Here is a 25,801-nt window from a genome sequence, read left to right on the forward strand (position 1 = left end):
TAGATCGTCCAGATTTTCAGAGAAGGAAAAAACCTTAATTATCTTCCATTAAGAATAGTTAAATTGCCATAGATCCTAAAAAGAGCCTGAAGTTTGTTCTAAAACATTTGGTCTATGAACACCAAAAGAGACAGTGGTCATGAGGGTGGAGCATAGTTCCATTCATGACAGTTCATGTTGAGTGATTTCTTTTGTTGTTTGACAAGATCATTAGACTGTTTTAAAATAATGTATGCATTGCATCATTGTTTTTGTTGAAGTCTTATGATAATAAAAAGTTATTCAAAGGTATCTGATAAATGCAAGGAAAGTTACGGGGATTATTTGCAATACCAGATCAAAAGTGGATAATAGGTCATTGTCATTTAGAGTGTGGTTTGTAGTAGACTGCCTAAGAAATATAAACAAATTTGTAGATAATATAGTACTGCCAAATGTAGCTTAAGATACAAGTTTGATCCCCCAAACCAGACTAGACTATTAAATTAATTTAGGAGGTATAAATATAAAGTGCTGTACATAATTGTCATCTTCAAATTAACTGTCCAAACACAAAATGGTGAGATCTCAAACAAAAATTTTGAAAGCAATCTACTTTTAATCAACTACATATATTTCAGAAGGACGCCCATCTACAGAAATTTGAATACTAATCATAAATTACCAAATCAATCTTTTGCATTTTTCCATGAAATTTTCTCAAGACTCTCTACAAGCTATACTTGATTAGCATACTTGCTAATACTGAATTGTTATAAGTATTAAAATAGACTTTAATATATATTATGATTCATGATTTTTAATTAATCCATGTATATATAATTCCAAAATAATAATTTGTACAATATTTAGCAGGACTTTATCTTAAAAACTAAAGAGTTCATTTAAGCTATTACCTCAAATGATTGCCATAGCAATATTCTGAGTAGATATAATCTGTGTACACAGAATTGAATACCTGGATAAAGTACAAATCTTCAACAGGAAGCATTACATATAGGAACAAGAACAAAATTTTTACCATACATTCATAGAAGATTTAATATTTCTCCTTCTCAAATTATTCTGCAATATTTAAGAGGATAAGGCACTTCCTAACTCATTCTATGAGGCCAACATTACCCTGATACCAAAACCAGACAAGGACAATACAAACAAGGAAAATTACAGGCCAATATTGCTGATGAACACAGATGCAGAAACCTTCAACAAAATATTAGCAAGTTGAATACAACAACACATTAAAAGGATCTAACAACATGACCAAGTGGGATGTATTCCAGGGATGCAGGGATGGTTACACATCTGCAATTCAATCAATGTGATACACCAACTTAACAAAATAAAGAATAAAAATCACATGATCATCTCAATAGATGCATAGAAAGCATTTGATAAGATCCAACATCCATTTATGATAAAAGCTCTCAATAAAATGGGTATAGAAGGAAAGCACCTCAACATAATAAGGGGAAGATATGACAAACCCACAGCCAACATCAAACTCAGTGATGAAAACCTGAAAGCTATTCCTCTGAGAACAGGAAAAAGACAAGGATGTCCACTCTCACACTCTTATTCAACATACTATTGGAAATTTTAGCCAGAGCAATTAGGCAAGAAAAAGAAATAAAAGGGAATCCAAATAGGAAAGGAAGAAGTAAAACTGTCACTTTGTGGGTGACATGATTCTGTATACAGAAAATCCTAAATAATCCACCAAAAAATTATTAGAAATAATCAATGAGTACAGTAAAGTTGCAGGGTACAAAATCAACACACAAAAATCAGTTGCATTTCCATACACTAACAACAGACTAGCAGAAAGAGAAATCACGACTACAATCCCACTTACTATTCCAACAAAAAGAATAAAATACACAGGAAAAAATTTAACCAAGGGTGTGAAAGACTTATACACTGAAACCTATAATGCATTATTGAAAGAAATAGAAGAAGACAGAGAGAAATTGAAAGATATGCCATGCTCATAGATTAGAAGAATAAACATAGTTGAAATGTCTATATTACCTAAAGCAATCTGCAGATTCAATGCAATTCCAATCAGAATTCCAATGACATTCTTCATGGAAATGGAACAAAGAATCCTAAAATTTATATGGAACAGCAAAAGACCTCGAATAGCCAAAGCAACCCAGAGAAAAAAGAACAAAGCTGGAGGTATCACAATCCCTGAATTCAAATTATACTACAAAGCTATAGTAATCAAAGCAGATCAATGGAACAGTATTGAACACCCAGAAATAAAAGCACATTTCTATGGACAGCTAATCTTCAACAAAGGAGTGGAGAAGATACAGTGGAGAAAGGAAAGTCTCTTCAATAAATAATGTTGGCAAAACTGGACAGGCACGTGCAAAAGAATAAAAGTAGATCATTATCTTACATCATATAAAAAATTAATTCAATATGGATTAAAGACTTGAATCTAAGACTTGAAACTGTAAAACTCCTAGAAGAAAACATAGCAGTATATATTTCACATCAGTGTTAGCAGGATCTTTTTGAATGCCATGTCTACTCAGGCAAGGGAAACAAAATAACAAATAAGCAAATGAGACTACATCAGACTAAAAAGCTTCTGCACAGCAAAGGAAGGCATCAACAAAATGAAAGGACACCCCACTAACTGGGGGAAAATATTTGCAAATCATATATCAGACAAGGGGTTAATTTCCAAAATAGATAAAGAACAAATACAAGTCAACAACAAAAAAGTTAACAACCCAATCAAAAAACAGGCAGAAGATATGAACAGACATTTTTACAAGATGATATACAGACGGCCAACAGACACATGAAAAGATGTTCAACATCACTAATTATTAGGGAAATTCAAGTCAAAACTACAATGAGATATCACCTCATGCCTGCCAGAATGGCTATATTTAACAGGGCAAGAAATAACAAGCATTGGACAGGGTGTGGAGAAAAGGGAGCCCTCATAAACTGCTGGTGGGAGTGCAAACTGGTGCAGCCATTATGGAAAACAGTATGGAGATTTCTCAAAAAATTAAAAGTAGAACTACCATATGATCCAGCTATTCCAGTAGTGGGTATTTATCCAAAGAACATGAAATCAGTAATTCAAAGAGATCTATGCACCGCTATGTTCATCACAACATTATTCACAATAGCCAAGACGTGGAAGCAACCCAAGTGCCCATCAATGGATGAATGATAAAGGAGATGTGGTATACATATACATATATATATATATATATATATATATATATATATACAATGGAATATCACTTAGCCATAAAAAAGACAAAATTGTGCTATTTCCAACAACATGGATGGACCTTGAGAGTATCATGCTGAGAGAAATAAGTCAGACAGAGAAAGATAAAAGTCTCATATGTGGAAGATAAACGATCAAATCGCTAAAGAGAACAGATTAATGCTTACCAGAGGAGATGGGGGTAAGGGGAGGGCAAAAGTGGTAAAGGGGCACATATGTACGGTGATGGATAAAAACTGAACTGTTTGGGCGGGCCTCATGGCCTAATGGTTAAGTTTGGCGCATTCCACTTTGGCTGCCAGGGTTCAACTCCTGGGCACAGACCTACACCACTTATTGGCAACTGTTCTGTGGCAGGGACCCACATATAACATAGAGGAAGTCTGGCATAGATGTTAGCTCAGGGTGAATCTTCCTCAGCAAAAAACATAAATAAATAAACAAAAACTGGACCAATGGTGGTGAACACAACACAGTCTACACAGAAACTGAAACATAGCGATGTACATTTGAAATTTACACAATGTTATAAGCCAATCATACCTCAATAAAATAATTTAAAAACAAATCTAAACAAAAAAGAAAAGAATTGTTCCTTCTTTTTTATTGCTGAGTAATAGTCCATGGTATGGATTACCATAGTGTATTTAACCATTCACCCATTGAAGTATATCTGAGCTGTTTCCAGCTTGGGTTATTATAAATAAATTATTATAAACATTCAAGGTTTTCTTTCTCAGAGCTAGTAGGCTTTTTCTGGTCTTCAGTTAAGGGGTGGCAATCTTTTGTGACTCCCAAATGTCTTTGGTAGTTAAAGTTTTGCAACCAGTGAACACAAAGCACGTGGTTATGATTTCCCTTCCTCCCTGAACATTAAAACTCCATTTCCAGTTGATGAGGATTAAACATATCCCTAATTCTCTGGTGAGCTTCAGCAAACACATACTTCTCTGATATTGTTATTTATTTGTATTTACTAACTGTGGTATTTCTATTTCCTTGATCCCATTCAACTGGGAACTTCTTTCTATTCTATTAATTTCATCTAGTACTTCTATGCCTTTGAAGCAAAGGAAGTTTAATATTCCATATTTTCCAAATGCCTCTCATTTGTCTCTTTTACAGCACTTAACACTATCTGATATCAATTTCTTTATTAAGTTATTATTTTTTTGTGCGTGAGCCTCTTTTCCACTAGAAATTGAGATTCATGAATGCTGAGACCTTATTTACCTGGTTCTCAAATACATATACACCCACCACCTAGAAGAGTTCCTGATGCATAGTAGGCACTTAATGAATACTTGCTGTCACTTTGGCTATTATTCATTATGAATTTTATCAATAGCAGTATAAGAATCATCATCTTTTCCTTAAAAACTTGCAAGTTTGGAAATTAATTTCTCTACCTTGCCTCTCTTTATTATTAGAATCATTAGTTTCATATCGGATATATCTTATTAGTGTCATATCAGATATATCTTCTCTCAGATTTCTTTCTTGGAAAATTAAGATAAATATTTTTTATTGTTTTTAGAACTATAATTAGTATTACCCAAATTCATTAATTGGATCAATGATTATCTTTATATTTTAATGATGTTTATAGAATTATACATATTTTAATATAATCAATTTTCTCCTAGGTTAAGTAGGAAAGTTTTTTATTACATATAAAGTGACCATTCTTGAAAATTTTTTATTACATGTAAAGTGACTATTACTAATCATTGATATATTTCAAAGTAAAATCAAATTTCTATAATGCTACCACAAATATATTTCATCCAAATAGCTTTATAAAGGCAAGTATTCTGAAATAAATCACAATGTAGGAAAATCTTAACTAGAATGATAAGAGAAAGGAAAAACTGGAGAGTGCATTACCATTGAAATACGACAAAAGTTTTAATCTTACAAATTTACTAACTATAAAACATACGGAAAGGCAAATAGAGCTGTATCTTGGTTTCTGAAAAGGAATTTCAAGAGAAACAGCCATGAAAACTTGAATGAACCATTTTTTACCCTGTGTCAAATGCCAGAAATGATTGTGACTTTGCTTGTCAATTTTAGGTCACTTGGAAAGGACATAACTGTGAAGTCATAAATTCCTGGAATGAAACTGCTACGGAATGATTGAGGAACATCCTTCAAGTGAATTGGCTCTGGTCCTAAGAACTATCTATTCAAATATAGGAGAGAGCAAGCTAAAATATTTCATATGTATCTAGTGTTGTGTTTTACAAGCAACTTTTATGATTATCCACTTTCATCCAAATTTATGAAATCTAATACAACAATCTATCTAAAGAGTGTTCAAAATATCTATGAGGATAACAGAGGTCACTGTATGGTGGTAAATATTGTATGGGACATATAAAAGTAATATGGGTAATTGGCAGTTAGAATAATCAACCATTTTCCCCAGGAATCATCCTTTTTTCTTGTGTATTATTTTCTATATATATCAAGAGGATAAATACAAAGTGATGTTTTATTACTTTTTGTTCTAGTAAAATTTTTACATGTTCCTATCACATTTTTGACTTAGGAATTTTAAATTGCACCAAGCTATATAATAACTGCAACTCTTCGAATAAAAAATAGAAATTAATAGAACTAACCAATTACATTTTTAACATTTTCTAGATTATTTGGGAACAATAAATATATCATAATAGGCAGAAAGCAACTCGGGTTCTCCTGCTTACACTAAAAACAAACAAAAACACAAAACCCTGATTTTACTAATTCAGCAAATGCAAATATTCATGTGAGAGAATTTGTCATTCACAGTTCCAAAGCAAATTCTTTTCCTCCATAATCACCTGAGAGAATTCAGGCTAATGCAGCTACTAGGTCACATTTAAGCACATGTTGGAATGTCAGATAATCTCACACATTCTAGACATGATAATGTTTAGTGTATAAGATGGCTATGACATACATAAATGCAAAACATTGACTGCATATTTGTGTTACCACCTAGGCTTTGAGAAGTATATTGACAGTCTAGAATGCAATCTATGTACTCAGGTCAAGATGGTTACTAAACTGAAAATTAAACCCAGATGAAGAACAGTCAGTGGAATCAGCATTGCTTAAACAAACAATAAGAAATATCTGAAGACAGTTATTATCTCAACAATGAGACAATCATGGATTTAGACCAATGATTGTTAGGGAAAAATATTCTGTCATGTTTTGTTTTCTCTGTAAAATTTCTTAAATTACCTTCAGAGTTGTTCAAAGATGGAATTGCCTATCTTGGGCAATGATGTATCTATTTTCGCTAATTGGCTATGCTCCAATACAGACTCAATGACCACCTGGCAAATATGCTTCTGAGAAAAATCTAAGAATTGGAAGAGTGGTGGGACAACATAGATTTTATACTATATTACAGACTCTGTATTCCATAACGTTATATGGTTAAATGGGGATGCTTTTTGGAGGCATTTTTTACATAATTTTCATTAATTTTTTTTAACATATGACCATTCTTTTGAAGAATGATTCTAATTCTAGATAATCTAGAAATAATATGTGATGTTAGCACTTCCCATTTTATTGCCTCTAAAAAACAGGCAGCCGTATGTTCTGATTTCTCCTATCTGCAAGATAAAAGAATGCTTATGATTTATAGCAGTTACAGAAATTGAATTACCAAATCTGAAATTTCAAACCATAGTGGAGCTAAAGTAACATTTTTTGATGTAGAAATCAGAGTGAGATGCAATTAAATGAGATGAAGTCTTGAAAAGCTTAAACCTCAGAACTCAGAAGTCTGTACTAAGAGACCTTCTGATTTTAACTCAAAATTCAATAAAACTTTGTGGCAATTTCTTGAATTACTAACATAAATCCTTTAAATAGCTGAAGCAGTTACCATTGTGTTTCCAATTACTTTTGTTTATGTAATGTCATAGTGACACAAGGCTAGCTTAATAACTATTTTCTTTGAGGTTTTTATATTTTGTGTCGAAGACCAAAACTCTGACCTGTCACATTTTATCTTCTCTGGAAGACTTTTAAATGCAATTTCCTAGTTTTGGGGGATTAATTTAACTTTGAATTAAATTAATTCAAATTTAAATCAAATTATTTCAAATCAGCAACATTTAATTAAATTAGATCATTTGCCTTCTTTTTTTTTAAAGAACAAGATAATATAATCTACACACAGAATGCATTAAAACAAATAGTTTGATGTAAAAATAAATATGTGATGCTGCTCAGGCAGTGTTAACATTTTAAAAATTCTACTTGTGTTAATATTTTTTTCTCTTAATATTCATTATATCTATTATAAAAAGTTACCATATGTTAGTGGAATATAGCAAATTTATACATTTCACTGACTAATTTAGATTGGAATATTTATGAGCTAATAGAGATCTGGGCACCTCTTTTATGTACTAGCTTTGTGACTTCACTAAGCTTCAGCTTTCTTAAATATGCGATAGAAGGTATGATAGTAAACTCCTTAAATGTTTTCTGAGGAATAATAAGGAAAGTACATGTAAAATTGAAAAATTGTATTACATGCTTAAAATTTCATTCAATATTTAATTAACTTACTGAATTCAAATTTACTTTACACTGATGAAATTGGCAAACATAGGAAAATAAATACTCTAAATTGCACATCTTAAGATAAGCAACAGAAGCTATCTTGAGATAGTGGTGGGAGTATAACAGTTTGCATACATTTTAAAGAGCAATCTGGTAGTATTCTGTGAAATTAAGTACCTATATCTCATTGCCCTGCAATTCTGACCACAGGAAACTTTTACCAGGACTCTTAAGCAAACCTGCATTAAGAAGGTCATTGCAGCACGGGGGAAGAAAGGAGTTAGAAGCTGCCTACGTGTCCATAATTGAAGAGACAGATAGAGAAGGTGATGCATGAGAACTATATAGTAAAAGCCAATGGCTTTAAACTATTAACTAAATGTTAATAATAGTCAACAACATAATACTGAGTGCCAAATTTAGAAATAGAATGAAAACTATATTAAAGTCACTAGACAGATTATCTGTGGAAAGGTATGTGATCAGGGAAGAAGGAGGAAAAGTAATAAAATAAAACAGAAGAAAGGCCTTGAAAGGTAGATGACACTAAGAAATATGAAAAATACAGTTTTAGCACCTATATCACAAAATAAAACAAATTGAATTAGAATTTACTGAAGAGTTAAAGATATTACATTAAAGAGAAAGCTTTAAAAAAATAGAACTTCTGATTCCAATCAATATGGAATAACATGAATTTGAGTTCACTATCCACAAAAAACAACCAGAAAAAAAATTACACAAAATATGCAAAAAAATAGTTTTCAAACATTAAACATCAATTAGCATAGGATAGTGATTACTGGGAAAGCGGAAACAAATAAGTCCTAAAACTGTGACAGCTTACTGAAGAGAATAACCAGGCTACAGTGAAGGGATTGAGAACCCAAGTTGAAGGCCAACAGTGTCCCCAAGTTGAGAAGATGGAGCTGGAAGTATGAGGAGGTCAAAGCAGCTTAGAGTTTACAAAGAGATTATATAGGAAAAGAGAGCTCCGCAGAAATGGGGCTCTGGAGATAGCATTAGACCCTTGAATCTTCAATTGAAAATAAACATTGTATGCATTGAAACAACTATTCAAGAATCAGTTGAAGACATCAGAACCCCAAAGAGTTGATCTCAAAACTCACAAGGGCTGGGAATATTTCGTGTGACTGTGAACCTCAAAAACCTCATGGTCCCTAGAAATGGCACCATGATAAAATCAGTACACGAGAACATTAAAACAGTTATTATAATTATGTTCTATATGTTTAAGAAGGTAGAAGGAAGATTAAACATGTAATGTAGAAAAAAGAAAAATAACAAACATAAAATTAAATTGGAAAAAGTAAGTTAGGATGCCAGAGAGGAAAAAGTACAGTGTCTGAGATGGACAGTACACTGAGAAGTCAAGCATGTATTTGACTGCAGATGAAGAGATGAGTGAACTTGAAGACTTAACAATAGAAACTATTCAAAATGAAACACAGACTGAAATAAGAATTAAAAAAAATGAAAGAATAGTTCAAATGCAGGGAACAGAGCAACAGGGAGGATGCAAGAACCCGGGTCTCTGATGGGTCCCCCACCATCACCAAGCTCCCTGAGGAGGCAGCAGCAGGGGCGAACAGCATACAGGAAGGAACAGCAGCAGCAGCAGAAGCTGGAGACAAGCTTCCAGAGGAACAAGTACCCGACCTACGACCTACGAGGAACACGAGGCCCTGGCGGTTGGGCTGTCCCTGAAGGGGCACCAAGTGCAGGTGTGGTTCAAGAACCGCCGGCCAAGGAATCTAGGCTGCAGCAACTGCTCAGGCCTCGAGGCCGGAGAGCCCACACTATGCCTTGGGGGCCCCAGAGCCACAGCCCTGGCCGCTCTGCCTGTCCTATTCCTGCCGGCCCCCCACCGCCACCCCGCTCCCCGAGGGCCCAAGTTTCTGCAGCCTGCCTCCGCCCAACGCTGCTGGGATCTTCCCACCATTAGAGCCCAGCATCTCTAGCCCCAGCCAGGCCTGGAAGGCTCCTGCGCACGGAGCCCAGGCCATTGTTCCGGCTGCTCCAGCCCTGACTCCAGCTTGGCCACACGACCCCTAGGCCTCGGACTTCTCGCCAGACTCTGTTGCAATCCCTGATTTCACAGTGTTCTTCTCACCCCATGACCCCTGGGAGGGACCCGCCCCCTCCTGCATGTCTGGGTGCCAAAAGAGGGATGACTCTGCAGATGAGAATGACTCGGGCCCTGGGAGTTTACAGGATTTATAGAGGATTCTGTCCCTGAAAAGCCCCGCAGATCCCAGGGGGTCAGAGGGGACCAGGGTGTCGTTGGCCTGCAGGTGGCATCCACGTTGGGGAGGGAAGAGGTGGCAGGCTCGTCTTTGCAGCTGGTGACTCCTCTGCAGTGCAGATGCACCTCCGTTTATCCGACCTGTGCAGGGGTCATTTGCTGTTCACCGTGAGGCCAGCAGGGGTCACGCTGCCCCGAATGTTATTAAAATTATTATCAGAATGCGCTGAGCTTTCCAGTCTGTCTAGCACTTATTTATTCGTTCATTTGATTGCTTACACAGAGTCTCTAAGAAGTGATACTGTTAAACCACAGAAGTCTTCTGTACATCTTTCTGTAAGTTTATTTCCAGTACTTCACTTCTTTTATGGCCTAACATTTTAGATGGCATTTTAAATTTTATTTTAAAATCCGTTTATTCTATACACAACAGTCAGTTGATATATGTATTTTGTATCCAGGGACCTGACTCAGTTCTTTTTTAATTCGAATAACTTATCTGGACATTGTTTTGGGTTGACAATTTGAACATTAATAAACTTCATGGTCATCTTGTAAAAAAAAAAAATGAAAGAACAGAGTGTGGGACAACTTCAATAAGCCTAATATATTTGTAAATGCTGCCTTCAAGGAGAGGAAAGGGAGCAAAGGACTTGAAATATTTGGAGAAATAATGGCTGAACATTTCACAAAAACACCCAGAAATCCCTTTGACCATTAATTTCTGCATGCAACTTTATATTCATCCTTTTGTCAGTAAACGTGGAGTATGTTAGTCATTATCATATCTGCTGGGAGTACTGGAGAGTAATTTAGTACCCAAGTGCATTTAAAAATTCGTCTCAGTTATTTCCAATTTTAGGCTTTTCAAATGTATAGTATAAAATATAATTGCTAAGGGGAGACAATATATGTGACCCGAGATTTCCACATGGTTTCCCTGTGGGCATAAAACATAGGAAAGTAATTTCAAATAATTCAGTTTCATAGTTGGCTATCAGAAACTGAATAATTGATTCCATGCCTACAGTTCCCTTCTAAATTAGAAAATATTTACTCCCACTACCCCATGAACCCCATAGGAAGAGTGTATTTCCTTGCCTTATTGCTACTAGGCTTAACTATATAACTTTCTTTGACAATGAGATATTAGCAACTGTGACATGACTAGTGACTTGAATATGCTAGTTCAATTGGACTTGCTCTCTTGTCCTGCCTTTCACCTTAAGAACATGGCTCAGATGTTAACTGGTCTTAGAAAAATGAGAGACATATGGAGCAGATCTGGTCCAAACTTAAAACTTGGAGACAAGACTTGGTAAACTCAGACCATATCCACTAAAAACACAGATATATAAGCAGAAATAAACAAATAAATATCTACTGTTTTAAGTCACAAAAATTTTGAGATTGATTTCTTATGCATATGCATATGACAATGGCTAAATGATTCAGAAGTTGGCGCAAACTGTGGGGTACCAAAATATGTGACATTAGCTTGGGAACTATTATAGGAGAACCTGTTATAGGAGATCAGAAAAGTAGTTGCCAATTTTATGCAGTGGCAAAACTTTTATTAAACATTGACATGAGGGGACATCTAGTTTATGGTTCCACTTGTAAGGACCTTGGAAGATGCCATTCTCTTCTAACAAGTAAAAAGCTCAAGAAACAGAATATCCGAGAACTGTGGGACTACTAGAATAGTTGTAGTATACATGTACTGGAAATAGAAGAAGAAAAAGAGAAAGAAATAGAAGAAAAATTTGAAACAAAAATAACTGAGATTTTCCCAAATTAATATAGGACACCAAATCACAGTTACAGGAATCTCAGGGAATACCAAGCAGGATAAATGCCTAAAAACCTACACCTAGGCACATCGTCTTCAAACGACAGAAAATGTAAGGTAAAGAAAGAAATCTTGAAAGAAGCCAAAGGGAAAAAATACCTCAACAAACATAAGAAATACATCCAACTTCTCCTTGAAAATTATGCAAACAAGAAAATAGTAAAATATTTAAAGTGTCGAGAATAAAAATCCTACCAACCTCCAATTCTGTACCCTGAGAAATTATCCTTCATAAGTAAAGGAGAAATGCAGACTTAGATAAACAAAAACTGAGGGAATTTGCTGCCTGTAAACCTGTTTTGCAAGAATTGTTAAAATAAGTTCGTTAGAGAGAAGGAAAATAATCTAGGTCAGAAACTAAGCTCTATATAAAGTAACAAAGAACACTGAAGAACGAATAAGTGAAGATAAAATAAAAAATTTTGTTTTTCTCACTCTTAATTGACCTTACAGATAAAAATTTGTTCAAATAATAATACCAATAATGAATTTGATTACATATGCTTGTGTACGTAATATATATAATTTAAATGAATGACAGCAATAATACAAGGGATGGGAGAGAGGAATTATGATTATTTTGTTTTTATAAAGTAATTATACTACCTGTGAAGTGGTATAGTGTTATTGGAAAGCGGATATGGATTAGTTGTAAATGTACGTTGCAAACTCTAGGGAAACTAAAAAAAAATTTTTTCAAATAAGTAAAACTGATATGCTAAGAAAGGAGAGAAAATGGAATCATATAAAATGTTTAATTGTAACCATAAAGGGAGGAAGAAGAGTCAAAGGCAAAAGTAGGAGCAAAGATCAAGGGCAAAAAAAAAAAATAGTAATGAATATGGTAGACATTAACCAAATTACATTTATAATTACTTTGAATATTAATGGTCTAAATGCACCAGTTAAAAGACTGTCAGAGTGGATTAAAACAAAAAAGACCCTCTTATATGTTGTCTACAAGAAATTCACTTTAAATATAAAGACATATAGATTAAAAGTAAATGGATAGAGAAAAATATACCATGCTAACACTAATAAAAAGAAAGCAGATGTAACTATATTAATTTCCAACAGAGCAGACTTTAAAGTAATGAAAATTTTCAGGAATAATAAGGGCATTACTTAATGATAAAGGAGTCAATTCTCCAAGAAGACAATAGTCCTTAGCATACAATACCTATACACATGCAACATACACATACACAACACATACAATACACATACAATCGTCCATAGTATTTGCTGTAGGAGAGGAAGACAATTCCTCTACCCTCTAGGTCCTTCTGGTTGGTCTAAGAATTAAATTTACATGAAAGAAAATAACAAGAGAAAATCAAACAAAGTTTAATGACATGCATACATGACAGAAACCCAGGAAAACTGAATAACTCACTGGAATGGCCAAAGCCTGCCACCTTAAATGCCATCTTCAGCTAAAGACAAAAGAGGATGCTGGGGGTAGTGGTTTGGGACTTCAAAGTGGGGGAAGGCAATTCACATGGAAATGGAAAAGCAAATGTTTCATAGAAAGAACTTTGATATGAATGAACTTAGCAAGTATCCTCACCGTCTAGCGACACGGAGAATTATCTAAAATGATGGCCTGTTCTGGGGACAGTACTTCTTCCTTAAATTCTTTTAGGCAGTTAGGGGAAATGTCAAAGTTTCTTCCAGAGTCTCTTGTCCTTAAAAATAATCAAGCCAAAGAGACACGTTTTGGGGTGGCCAATTCTGATCCCCCACAGTGCCTAACAATAGAGCATCAAATTATGTAAGGTAAAACCTAATAGAATTGCAATGAGAAATAGATGAATCCACTATCATAATTGGAGACTGTAACACCCCTCTCTCAGAAATGGACAGATCCAAGAGGTAGAAAATCAGTAAGGACATAGTTGAACTCAACATCATTCACCTGGACATACTGGACATGTATAGACTACTTCATCCAGCAACAGCAGGATACATTCTCCTCAAACTCCTATGGAACCTTCACTAAGATGAACCATGTTCTGGACTATAAAACACACTGTAACAAACTTAAAAGAATAGAAATTATACTTTGCCTGTTCTCAGACCACAATGGAATTAATCTAGAAATCAACAGCAGACAGATAACTGGAAAATCAAAAATTATGTGAGATTAAACAACACATTTTTAAATTACACTTGGGTCAAAGAAGAAACCTCAAGAGAAATTTAAAATATTTTGAATGAAATAAAAATGAAAACACAATTTATCAAAATGTGTGTAATGCAGCCAAAGTAGTGCTTGAATGCATATATTAGAAGACAAGAAAGATCTAAAATCAATAATCCAAGTCTCAAGATTATTAAAATAGAAAAAGAAAGGCAAGTTAAAACCAAATTAAGCAGAAGGAAAGAAATAAGAATTAGAGTCAAAATCAATAAAACTCAAAACAGGAAATCAGTAGAGAAAATCAACAAAACCAAAAGCTGTTTTTCTGAAGAGATTAATAAAATTGATAAGCCTCTAACCAAGCTAACTAAGAAAAAGAGAGCGAATATAAATTATTAATATTAGAAATAAGGGGATATCCCTATTAATCCTAGGAATGTTAAAAAGATTATAAAGGAATATTATGAATAACACTATGCCCATAAATTTGATAACCTAGATCGAACAGATCAAGTTCTTGAAAGGCACAATGTGTCAAAACTTATACAAGAAGAAATACATAATCTGACTAGGCCTGTATCTATTAAATAAATTGAACCACCATTAATAACTTTCCCAAACTGAAAGCACCAGGCCCAGATAGGTTCATTGGTGAATTCTACCAAATGTTTAATGATGATATTATACTAACTCCCTACAATTTCTTTCAGAGGATAGAATCAGAGGGGATACTTTCCAACTCATTCTACATGGCCTGATTTACCCTAATATCAAAACCAGACAAACATATTACAAGAAAAGAAAACTACAGACCAGTATCTCTCATGAACATAGATGCAGATATCTCCAACAAAATATTAGCCGATTGAATCCAACAAGGTATAAAAAGAATTATACACCACAACCAAGTGTGATTTATTCCAGGTATGCAAAGCTGGTTCAACATTCAAAAATCAAATAATGTAATCTATTACATTAAAAGGCTAAAAACAAAATCATGTGATCATATCAATAGATGCAAAAAGCCATTCGACAAATCCAACACTCATTATTTATAAAAACTCTCAGTAAACTAGAAATAGAAGAGAATTTTCTCAACTTGATAAAGACTATCTAAAAAAAACCTACAGCTAACATTATACTTCAAGATTATACTGGAAGTTTTTGTTAATGCCATAAGATAAGAAAAGGAAATGACAGACATACAGATTGGGAAGAAAGATATAAAACTGTCTTTGTTCACAGATGACATGATCAACTATGTAGAAAATCTAAACAAATTCATCCAAAAATTCCAAAATAATAAGTAATTATAGCAAGATTGCAGGATACAGAGTTAATATACAAGAATCAATCACTTTCCTATATATTAGCAATGAGCAAATGAAATTTGAAATTAAAAACACAATACCAGTTATATTAGCACCCCGAAAAATGAAACTCTTAGGTATAAGTCTAACAAAATATGTGCAAGACCTATAAGAGGAAAAGAACAAAACCTATGAATGAAATCAGAGAAGAACTAAACAAATGGAGAGATATTCTATGTTCATGGACAGGAAGACCCAGGATTTCCAAGATGTCATTTCCTCCCAACTTGATCTATAAATTCAATTCATCCCAATCAAATTTCCAGCAAGTTATTTTGTGGATATTGAAAAACTGATCTTCAAGTTTATATGGAGAGGCAAAAGATCCAGAATACAAAACAATATTGAAGGAGAAGAATAAAGTTGGAGGACTGATTCTACCTGACCTCAAAAGACTTACTATAAAGCTACAGTACTAAAGACATTGTGGTATCGGTGAAAGAATAGACAAATAGATCAATAAAACAGAATAGAGAGCCCAGAAATAGACTCACATAAATATAGTCAATTAACCTTTGACAAATGAGCAAAGGCAATGCAATGGATCAAAGATAGCTTTACAAATATTGCTGAAAGAACTGAACATCCACATGAAAAAAAGTGAATCTAGACACAGACTTGAAACCCTTCACAAAAATTAACTGAAAATGGATAACAAACCTACATGTAAAACACAAACTATAAAACTCTTAGAAGATAGCATTGGAGAATACTTATGTGAACTTGGGTATGCCAATCGCTTTTTAGATACACCACCAAAGGCATGATTTATGAAAGAAATAATTGATAAGCTAGAGTTTATTAAAATTAAAAACTTTTGCTCTGCTAAAGAAAATGTCAAGAGAATAAGGAGATAAGCCACAGACTGGGAGAAAATATTTATAAAAGACACATCTGATAAAGGATTATCCAAAATATACAAAGAACTCTTAGAACTCAACAATAAGAAAACAACTTGATTAGAAAACAAGCCAAAGACTTTAACAGACATTTCACCGAAGACGATACATTGATGGCAAATAGGTACATGAGAAGATGGTCTACATTACACATCATTAGGGAAATGCAAATTAAATGAGATACCACTATACATCTATCAGAATGGCTAAAATCAGGAACCCTGACAACATTAACTGCAGATGAGGATGTGGAACAGGGACTCGTTCATTTCTGGGAATGCAAAATGGTACATCTACTCTGGACTACAGTTTGGTGATTTCTTACAAAGCTAAACATACTCTTACCATATAATCCAGCAGTTGAGCTCTTTGGTATTTACCCAAAGGAACTGATAACTTATGTCCAACAAAAACTTGCCCATGAATGTTTATAGCAGCTTTATTCATAATTGCCAACGTGTGTAAGCAACCAAGATGTCTTTCAGTAAGTGAATGGATAAATAAACTGTAGTACATCTAAACAATGGAATATTATTCAGCACTAAAAAGAAATGAGATATCAAGCCATGAACAGACATGGAGGAAACTTAAATGTATATTGCTAAGTGAAAGAAGCCAATCTGAGAAGTCTACATACTATATGATACCAACTGTATGACATTATGGACAAGGCAAAGCTACAGAGAGAGTAAAATGATCAGTGGTACCTGACGTTGGGAGGTGGAGAAGGATGAATAGGCAGAACACAGAGGATTGTCAGGGAAGTGAAAATAGTCTGTATGATACCATGATGATGAACAGATGTAGTTATACATTTGTGAAAACTCATAAAATATACACCCCTGTCAGTGTAAGCTCACGAATTGTAACATGTCCCACCCTAGTAGAGGATTTTGATAATACAAGAAGCTATGCTTCTGTGGGGTGGGGGTATACAGGAAATCTCTGTACGTTCCCCTCAGTTTTTTTTTTCTTTCTGCTTTTTCTCCCCAAATCCCCCGAGTACATAGTTTTATATTTTAGTTGTGGCTCCTTCTACTTGTGGCACGTGGGATGCCACCTCTGTGTGGCCTGATGAGTGGTGCCATGTCCACGTCCAGCATCTGAACCAATGAGACCCTGGGCCACAGAAGTGGAGCATGCGAACTTAACCACTTGACCACGGGGCCGGCCCCTCCCCTCAGTTTTGACTGTGGATCTAAAAATGCTCTAAAAAATAATCTTAATAAAAATTTTTTTAAAAAATTGACATAGGGAACATGTACTTAATAAACCTGTAGCATTGGGTGAGTAAGTTTTGTGGCCAAATATTAAAAGTACAAGTGGTTTTATGTACCAGGAAAATAGGAAATAAAGAGTACCAAAAGGAATGGCCAGTTTACCAGCAAAATATAGAGGAAATATAGATAACCTAAAGATTTCGGAGGCAGACAATAATCAAAGTGTGGCCAAGAGACAGCTTCATAAGAAGATGAAATCAAAAATGTGGTTGTAACACTCTTTTCTAAGACCTCTAAAGGTGTCCACTCGACCTTTCTAGCTCTACAAAAAAGCTCTCAGAAAGCTTAAGGGCATTGTGCCACAGAAACTTAATACACCAAAATTACCCGTAACTATGTCTAGAGATAAATAACTATCTTTGAAAAAGAAATTCTGTGTGTGGCTCTGGGACATGGAGTTGACTCCAATGCTGTACTCATATTCCTGAGTTTTGCCACAGGAAGATGACTTGGGGAGCTTTTGTTCCAAGGAGGATAAGAGACAGGGAGAAAACCCGAATCTTCTCTAGAAGATTCTAGAAGTCTAGAGCCAGCCCAGCCACACCCAGCTAGATTAAGTGACTCCAATCCACCTTGAAGGTAGGTGAGCAAGAAATAAATGCTTGCTTCTAGAAAGCAGTAAATTTGGAGTTTATGTTTTACACAGTGGTAATCTAGCAATTTCCTCCTGACATAACAGCACAAATCAAAATTTATTGAACACCTGTGACATGCCAAGTTTGTGTTAGATAATGTGGCTATAAAGATGTGTGAAAAATTTCTCCTGCCTTTGAGAAGATGTTAATCGAATTACTAATGATATCAAACTAATGTAACATTCAGTTTCATATTAGAGTTTTTGATAGGAAAATGACCAAAGTATTAGATTCCTTAATGCAGGTCATTTTCTTCCCTCAAACTAGTGAGTGTCTGAAAGTGTGTGTCTCCATGATTTTCCCTTTCTCTAAACCCATGAGCTGGCAAGCCCACTCTGAATAGCATGGTCTTAGGAATGTTAAAAGTTTACATCTGGTTACAGTCAAATCTTGATGGACTAGTACACATGATACGTATGAAAATGATTCTTGTATAACTGAGATCTCATGCGTTATAAGCAAATTTATCATTTACTACCAGTATGAGGATTATCTGATTTCTAAATCCTTGACTGGGCAAGACCTGAGTATTCTTTTGGGGCACAAAATATGTTACTCTAATTATGAATACATAAATAAAAGCAAAATTAGTAGCAGTAACTAAATCTATGTGTGCTTATGGTTTTAATCCTGTTTATGTGTGTATTTGTTTAGCTCCCTTGTATGGGTTTTTAGGTTCTCAAAATGATTTTTAATAGTATAAATCCTAAAAGGAAAGGGAAGAATAAACAAAAGTAATATATTTCCTATTGCAATGATGAAAAAACATTAACATACTTTGAAATTAGCAGCTGTTGTATAATAAATGCATTAAGAATGTTTATATAAAAAACTGTTACATTTTTGTCATCTTCATTAATATATATTATCTACTACGTAAATATTATATATCTTATATTATCTACATAATCTACATCACTCCTTCAATAAACAACTTCTATATAGTGACTAAAATATAAAATCCAAATGTTCTTTCATTTCAAAGCTTTTTTTTTTTCCAAATTTATTTTCTTTAGTTTTTTGTCCAGCTTTCTTTGTCAACGGCTGCCTGTATGAACAGATAGCTGAAAATATCTCCCAGCTAAAAGATGACAATTATTTTGGTGAGTTATGATGTGGCATATAAGTAGGAGATTCTCCCACTTTTTAAATAGGATAAGAAAACAAAAATAAGAGTTTATACTTTATTTTAGACTTTAACAATTGTATTAAAAATATTGGTGCACCATGTTTAATGTATTAAACTATATAGGTAACCATAAAATTTGTCAAAATGAGAATTAACTCAGTTAACAATTTTCTCAACCCTTCATCCACCAAGTTTTTAGCTCTTTAAAAAAAGACAGGATAATCAACATAGTAATACATCAGTGTCGTTTTGCACAATTCAGTCTCAAGTTTCTAAAATATTACTCATTTTCAATATTTGTCCTATTCTGCACAGATTTACCAGCTTTCTTTTTTTTTTTTTTACTAATTTTGACTTCTTTCCTTAACCATTTGCAGTTAAATATTCATAACACTTTCACATAGTTAATAATAAATTATAAATCATTAAATAAAAGCCATGTTGAAGCCCCTAAATTTTAATTTATTAATTAACAATTACAGATAAAATATTCCAAAGAAGAGAATGACAACTGAAAAGTAAGATTATCTTGGGGGAGTGGGAGAACCCATGGAAAATAAGATTTCTCAAAACTTTAAAAATCGCTGTAATTAATGTCTCACTCTCTTGAGTGGACAGTTTATTTGCTATCTGGAATCAAGTTGACTGACATCTTTATTGATTAGTTTCATTTTGTCAAAATACATATGTCCTTAAGCCATGAAAGCTTTTATATTGGTTAGTCTGAATTACTAACTGAAAACAGCTGCAGAGTAGAATGTATAAACCAAAATCAATATCGAGTTACCTCTTGTTGATAAATAATACTTTGCTGACCTCCACCACTCTGAATGACATTTTTTTCTTGCTTGCAAATAAAGCGCAAGGGCTAAGGATTGTCACTGTCAAGTACTCCTTGGCTGCTGGAGGTCAACAGAAAAATGAAGATAGTCAAAGAGATGCCACCAGCTCATGTGCCGGACTAGCAAGAATCCAGATTTAGGTTATGTTTATGTGACATTTATCTAATAAGGAAGGCCAAGCAGAATGATAAATGCTTTTCACTGTGTCTGTGCAGAAATGGGTTTATAAACAAGCACCTGCCATAAATCACAAAAACAGTTTTGTCAAGAGTAACTAGAGACTACATGCATCTTTATAATTACTCGAGACGTCTTGTGTCCTGCTTTCATATCTTCCACTGTGCTCTTAGAGCAACTATTTTACCCTGCTTTAAACCTGAATTATTTCCATTCCGTTTAAAACAAGGGTTTATGGTCCGAATGCTTTTTGGGTAACTCCTTGACTATTGTATTAGTATCCGTAAATATGTTTGGGTGTAATGGTTAGATGCCCAATGATAAAACACCACAGATGAACCTACCACCTTCTCTCCAATTTTCCAGCTCTTTCTTCCTCACTAACTATCAGTCTTTCCTGTAACACAGCATTCGATCTTTTCACATGTTTATAGTAAGTTAGCGACTTCCAGATTGAAAAGAAAATTATCCAAAGAAATTATACTTTTTTCAAGATAGTAGTGATGTTTTATCTGGAAGTTTTAACCATGTTAAACCATACATGGAAGAATAGAACAAATGAATGCTTAATAGAAATGACACCAAAAGGGTCAAAAATGTTCCTTTTGAAAAGTATCTTATGTAGAAAACTAGTATATCAAGTCCTAGCAATTTTTCTCTCTACAGTATTATCAACCATCAAGAAATGGTCTGAGTGCAAGAAAATATTTAATTCCTAATAGACATGCTCAGCATAAAGAATAGAAGATTAGAGAGGACAACAGCTTTAACATTAGAGCAGACTGAATTTGACTTCCTTTAAAAATGTATTTGAGTTTCCTCCTGTGGCTACAATACTTAATTGATGCACAATTGCTCTAACAGTGTTCCTTCATATTGGTTTACAAAAGAGCTTTGCAGTAACCATAGAATAGAAAGTGCTGAGTTACACAATAAATGTCTTAGCACTTGGGTCAGCCCATTTAATTTCCCTTTCAAATCCAATTGTTCACCTGCTGTGCTTATTAACTACAAGCATACTGTCTAGATTTGAATGCACTGTCTGTGTCGTTTGGCACTGTCTACCTATTGCCTTTGCCATTTCTAATGAGAGCTGCTCGGTCAGAGCATATCCTCAGAATTTAAATTAGGTATACTTTTCCCCACACATTTTTTAGTTATTTAAATTATGATATAACTAATTTATAATCATGGCATTGCTACTGGCTAATTGACTTATTTTTATAGCAGCTTGAGGAACAACATATATTGCCAAAGGGAACACTTTAAATTAGTCAGGTTAGTGAGTTATGTGAGTTTCTTGGTTAATATGAACAATTAGGGAAGCTTCTGGATTTCGATACATTTAATGTTTGGATACTCAGATATCTGTTGATAGACTGATGGAAATAATCAATATATAAAAAAGTAGAACTACTTTTTATTTTAAGCTGTTCAGAATCAGCAAAGACAATCATTAAACGTCTGGAGATTGATAGAAAGGCTTTTTAAAAATCAATCAAAGGCATCAAATTGGGAAATATTTATTTAACAAAAACTACTGAAACCCAGTACGGACAGTGGGAAATTATAGCATTCAGTTTAGAGGCTGCACATGTTGCCCCTCCCGCGCATCACACTCCTCTGCTTTGTAGAGGGCCATTTTAGAGGGCTCAGCAGCCAAGTGGCAGTTCCTGTCTCCTCCAGCTCCCTGAAATGGAAGAGCCATTCTGGATGGATTCGTCAGCCATTGAACGGGGGCATATCCTTTTTTCCACAGCTAAAAGGGGAAAGAATAATATTTTCAACAAATGGTACAAGGATAATTGGATACCCACATGCAAAAGAATAAAGCTGGACCCCTACTTCACACCACACACAAGAATTAACTTCAAATGGACCATAGAATGAAATCAAAGAGCTAAAGTTCAAACTATAAAACTCTTAGAAGGGATGGGACTAAATCATTGTAACTTTGGGTTAGACAACGTTTTCTCAGGTACAACACCAAAAGCACAAGTGACAAAAGAAAAAAAGATAGATTAATGGGACTTCATCAAAATTTTAAAAATTTTGCTAGAAATAATACAATCAAGAACGTAAAAATGTAAAAACAGAGTGTGAGAAAACATTTCCAAAGCATGTACATTATGAAAGAATTATAGAAGGAGTATAGAAAAATTTCTTAACATTAAATAATAAAAGAAGAAATAACCCAACTTATAAATGCACATAGAATGCAAATAGACAACCAAGAAGACAAGCAAACGTCCAATAGGCACGTGAAAAGTTGCATGTTATTAGTCATTAAGGAATGAAAGTCAAAATCACGAGATATCAATTCATACCCACTAAGATTTCTATAATAAGATAGACAGTAACCAATGTTGGTGTTATGAGATGAATGTGTCCCCCCCAAATTTGTATATTGGAGCCCTAACTCCCAGTATCTCCAACTGTGACTTATTTGGAGATAGGGCCTTTAAAGAGTTAATTAAGTTAAAATGTAGCTGTTAGGGTGTCCCCTAATCCAACGCTACTGGTGTTCTTATGAGAAAAGGAAATTAGGGTACAGGTACCACTGACTGAGAGATACAAGATGCATGCATATAGAAAGGGACAACATGTGAAGAGGCAACAAGAGGGTGACCATTAGCAAATCAAGAAGAGAGGCCTCAGAGGAAACCAACCCTGCTGGCACTTTGGTCTTGGATTTACAGCCTCAAGAACTGTGAGAAAATAAACTTCTGCTAGTTCAGCCACCCAATCTGTGGTATTTTTTTCGTGAAAGCCTTGACAAGCTATTATAGTTGGCAAGGATGTGGAGAGCTCTCATACACTGCCGGAGTGAATACAATGGTGCAGCCAGTTTGGAAAACATTCTATAACTTCCTCATATTGTTAAATACAGTGTTAACATCTGATCCATAATTCTACTCCTGGATAAATACCCAGTAAGTGAAAACATATGTCCATGCACAAACATGTACACCAATGTTCATAGCAGCCTTATTCATAATAGCCAAAAGCAGAAAGCACACAAGTGTTCATCAAGTGAATGAGGAAACAAAACAAAATATATTCCATTCATATCTCGGAATACTATTCAGGAATAAAATAAATGAAGCACTGATGCATTCAATAACATGGATGAACTTCAAAAACGTTATACTAAGCGAAAGAAGCCAGTCACAGAATACTACATGTAGTATGAACACATTTTTATGTAATTTCTAGAATAGGTAAATCTATGGAGACATAAATTATGTTAGTGATTGCATAGGAGTAGAATAGTGTCTTGGAATGAGGAATGGTTACTAACAGGTACAGGATTTTTTGAGGGCGGGTGATGAAGATATTCTAAAATTACATGGTGATGATGGTTGTGCAACTCACTGAATATACTAAAAATGTTGAATCATACACTTTAAAAGGGTAACTTTTATGTTATGATAATTATATCTCAATAAAGTGGTTGAAAATTATAAGAATATTTGTTAAAGTTTTGTTCAAAGGTTTGAAAGAGCAGTAACCATGTTTCAGATAGTGACAAAACTTTATTTTCTCTGAATCAGTTAAAAATTACTGGTATAAGATGTTGAGACTAAGACCATTACTTGAGACTAAGAAGCAGAGCTTTTAAATACCTCATGATTAAGAGAAGAAACGCGTGTCACGACCTGCAAAGCAAATGGAGAAAAGCAAATATTTCTTGACTTGAGACCACATGGCTACACCATAGATGAAAAGCTGTACTGAAAATAGACTAGCTCTCACAGGGACTAAAATTCTTGTTGAAATCATGTCAACTCTTGATAAGATTAAAAGGATTTTGGAATCCTGTGATCTTAGCCCATACATCTTGTAGAACAAATTTAAATCCTCTCTGGTGTGAGATTTCACCATTTGAACATTAAACTTTATGTAATTTGTCATGTACAGAGTATTGACCAAAAGGAAAGGACACACAATAGAAACAATCAAAAGAGATCCAGAAAATGTAGTTATCAAACAGGGACTTTGAAATAACTATCCTTTTTATGTTCATTTACCTAAAAGACAAGATAGACATTTTTAGCACAAGACTGTGATACTGTAAAATAATTAACCTGTAAAAGTCATGTGTTAAACTCAGTGGATGACTTTAACAGTATTTTAGTCACAGCTTATGAGGAAAGTAGTCATCTGGATGATATCCTAAGAAAATGCCTGGGCAGAGAAAAAAATGGAATATGTAGAAAAGAGCATTAAAGTTTTTTGCAATATGATAAAACATTACAATAAATAGTTTATTTAGATTTCCAGGAGAAAGGGGAAAAAAGGAAGGAGTGGATAAAAAACATAAAGAGATAACGCCTGCAAATTTTACAAAATGTACAAGTCATCAAACTACACATTGAAAAGTACTAGGAACTCTAAAGTTTATATATAGCTCCTAGAGGAGAAAAAAATATATATGTATAATCCTCAAAGAACTGATGGCAGACGACTTTTCAATACAAACAATGAATTCCAGGAAAAAAATGGAACGTTTTCTCCAACAAAAAAATATAATTGCCAACCCAGGAAGAAATAGGACTTTTTCTAACAAACAAAACTAAATGAATTCATCACCATTAGAATCATGTAAAATAAAATAATGAAAAATGATCTCGGAGGGGGAAAAATACCAAAAGAAAGCTCAGCAATGAAGAAAATGATAGTGATGGAAAGGCAAAGTATGTGAGAAATTTAAATGTATATTAATTGTATAAAAGAGTAATGATGCATTTTGATGTCTAAAATATGGAGCATTAAAATATAGTATAAGACTTGGACACAAAGCAGAGTTGTATAAATAGAATTTATGTGTTCTGAGGTCTTTATGTGGGAATTTGTGAAAGAAAAATTTATATTAGTAAGAATGCATTATTTAAATTACTCAGTATCCTCTAAAAATAGCAAAAGATGGTATAACTAAAAGAATAGTAAAGAAACACAATGAAAGGGGAACATTTAATAACATAAAATAACAAATAAACCAAATAAAGTCAAGAAAATGGAGCAAAAGGAAATCAAAGTTGCTGGGCTATATAGACAGCAAATAGCAATATTGAAGACAAATTCAAATATATGTTGTATAAATAGATTAGATGCTCACGTAAAAGATGAAGACTTTCAGACTGGCCTAAAAATAAAGTTACACTTACAAAAAATACATTAAATATAACATTTAGAAAGTTTAAAGTATAGAAAGATTTAAAGTAAATTTTGATACAAGGAGGAATTCTTCGTAATTGTAAAGGACTCAATCCACAAGAAATATGCAAAATTTCTAAATTTATGTGCATATAATAATACAGTCTAACTCACATAAAGCAAGATTTGACAGAACTAAAAGGTTAAA

This window comes from Equus przewalskii, chromosome 17 (assembly GCF_037783145.1).
Source record: "Equus przewalskii isolate Varuska chromosome 17, EquPr2, whole genome shotgun sequence".
Taxonomy (NCBI): domain Eukaryota; kingdom Metazoa; phylum Chordata; class Mammalia; order Perissodactyla; family Equidae; genus Equus; species Equus przewalskii.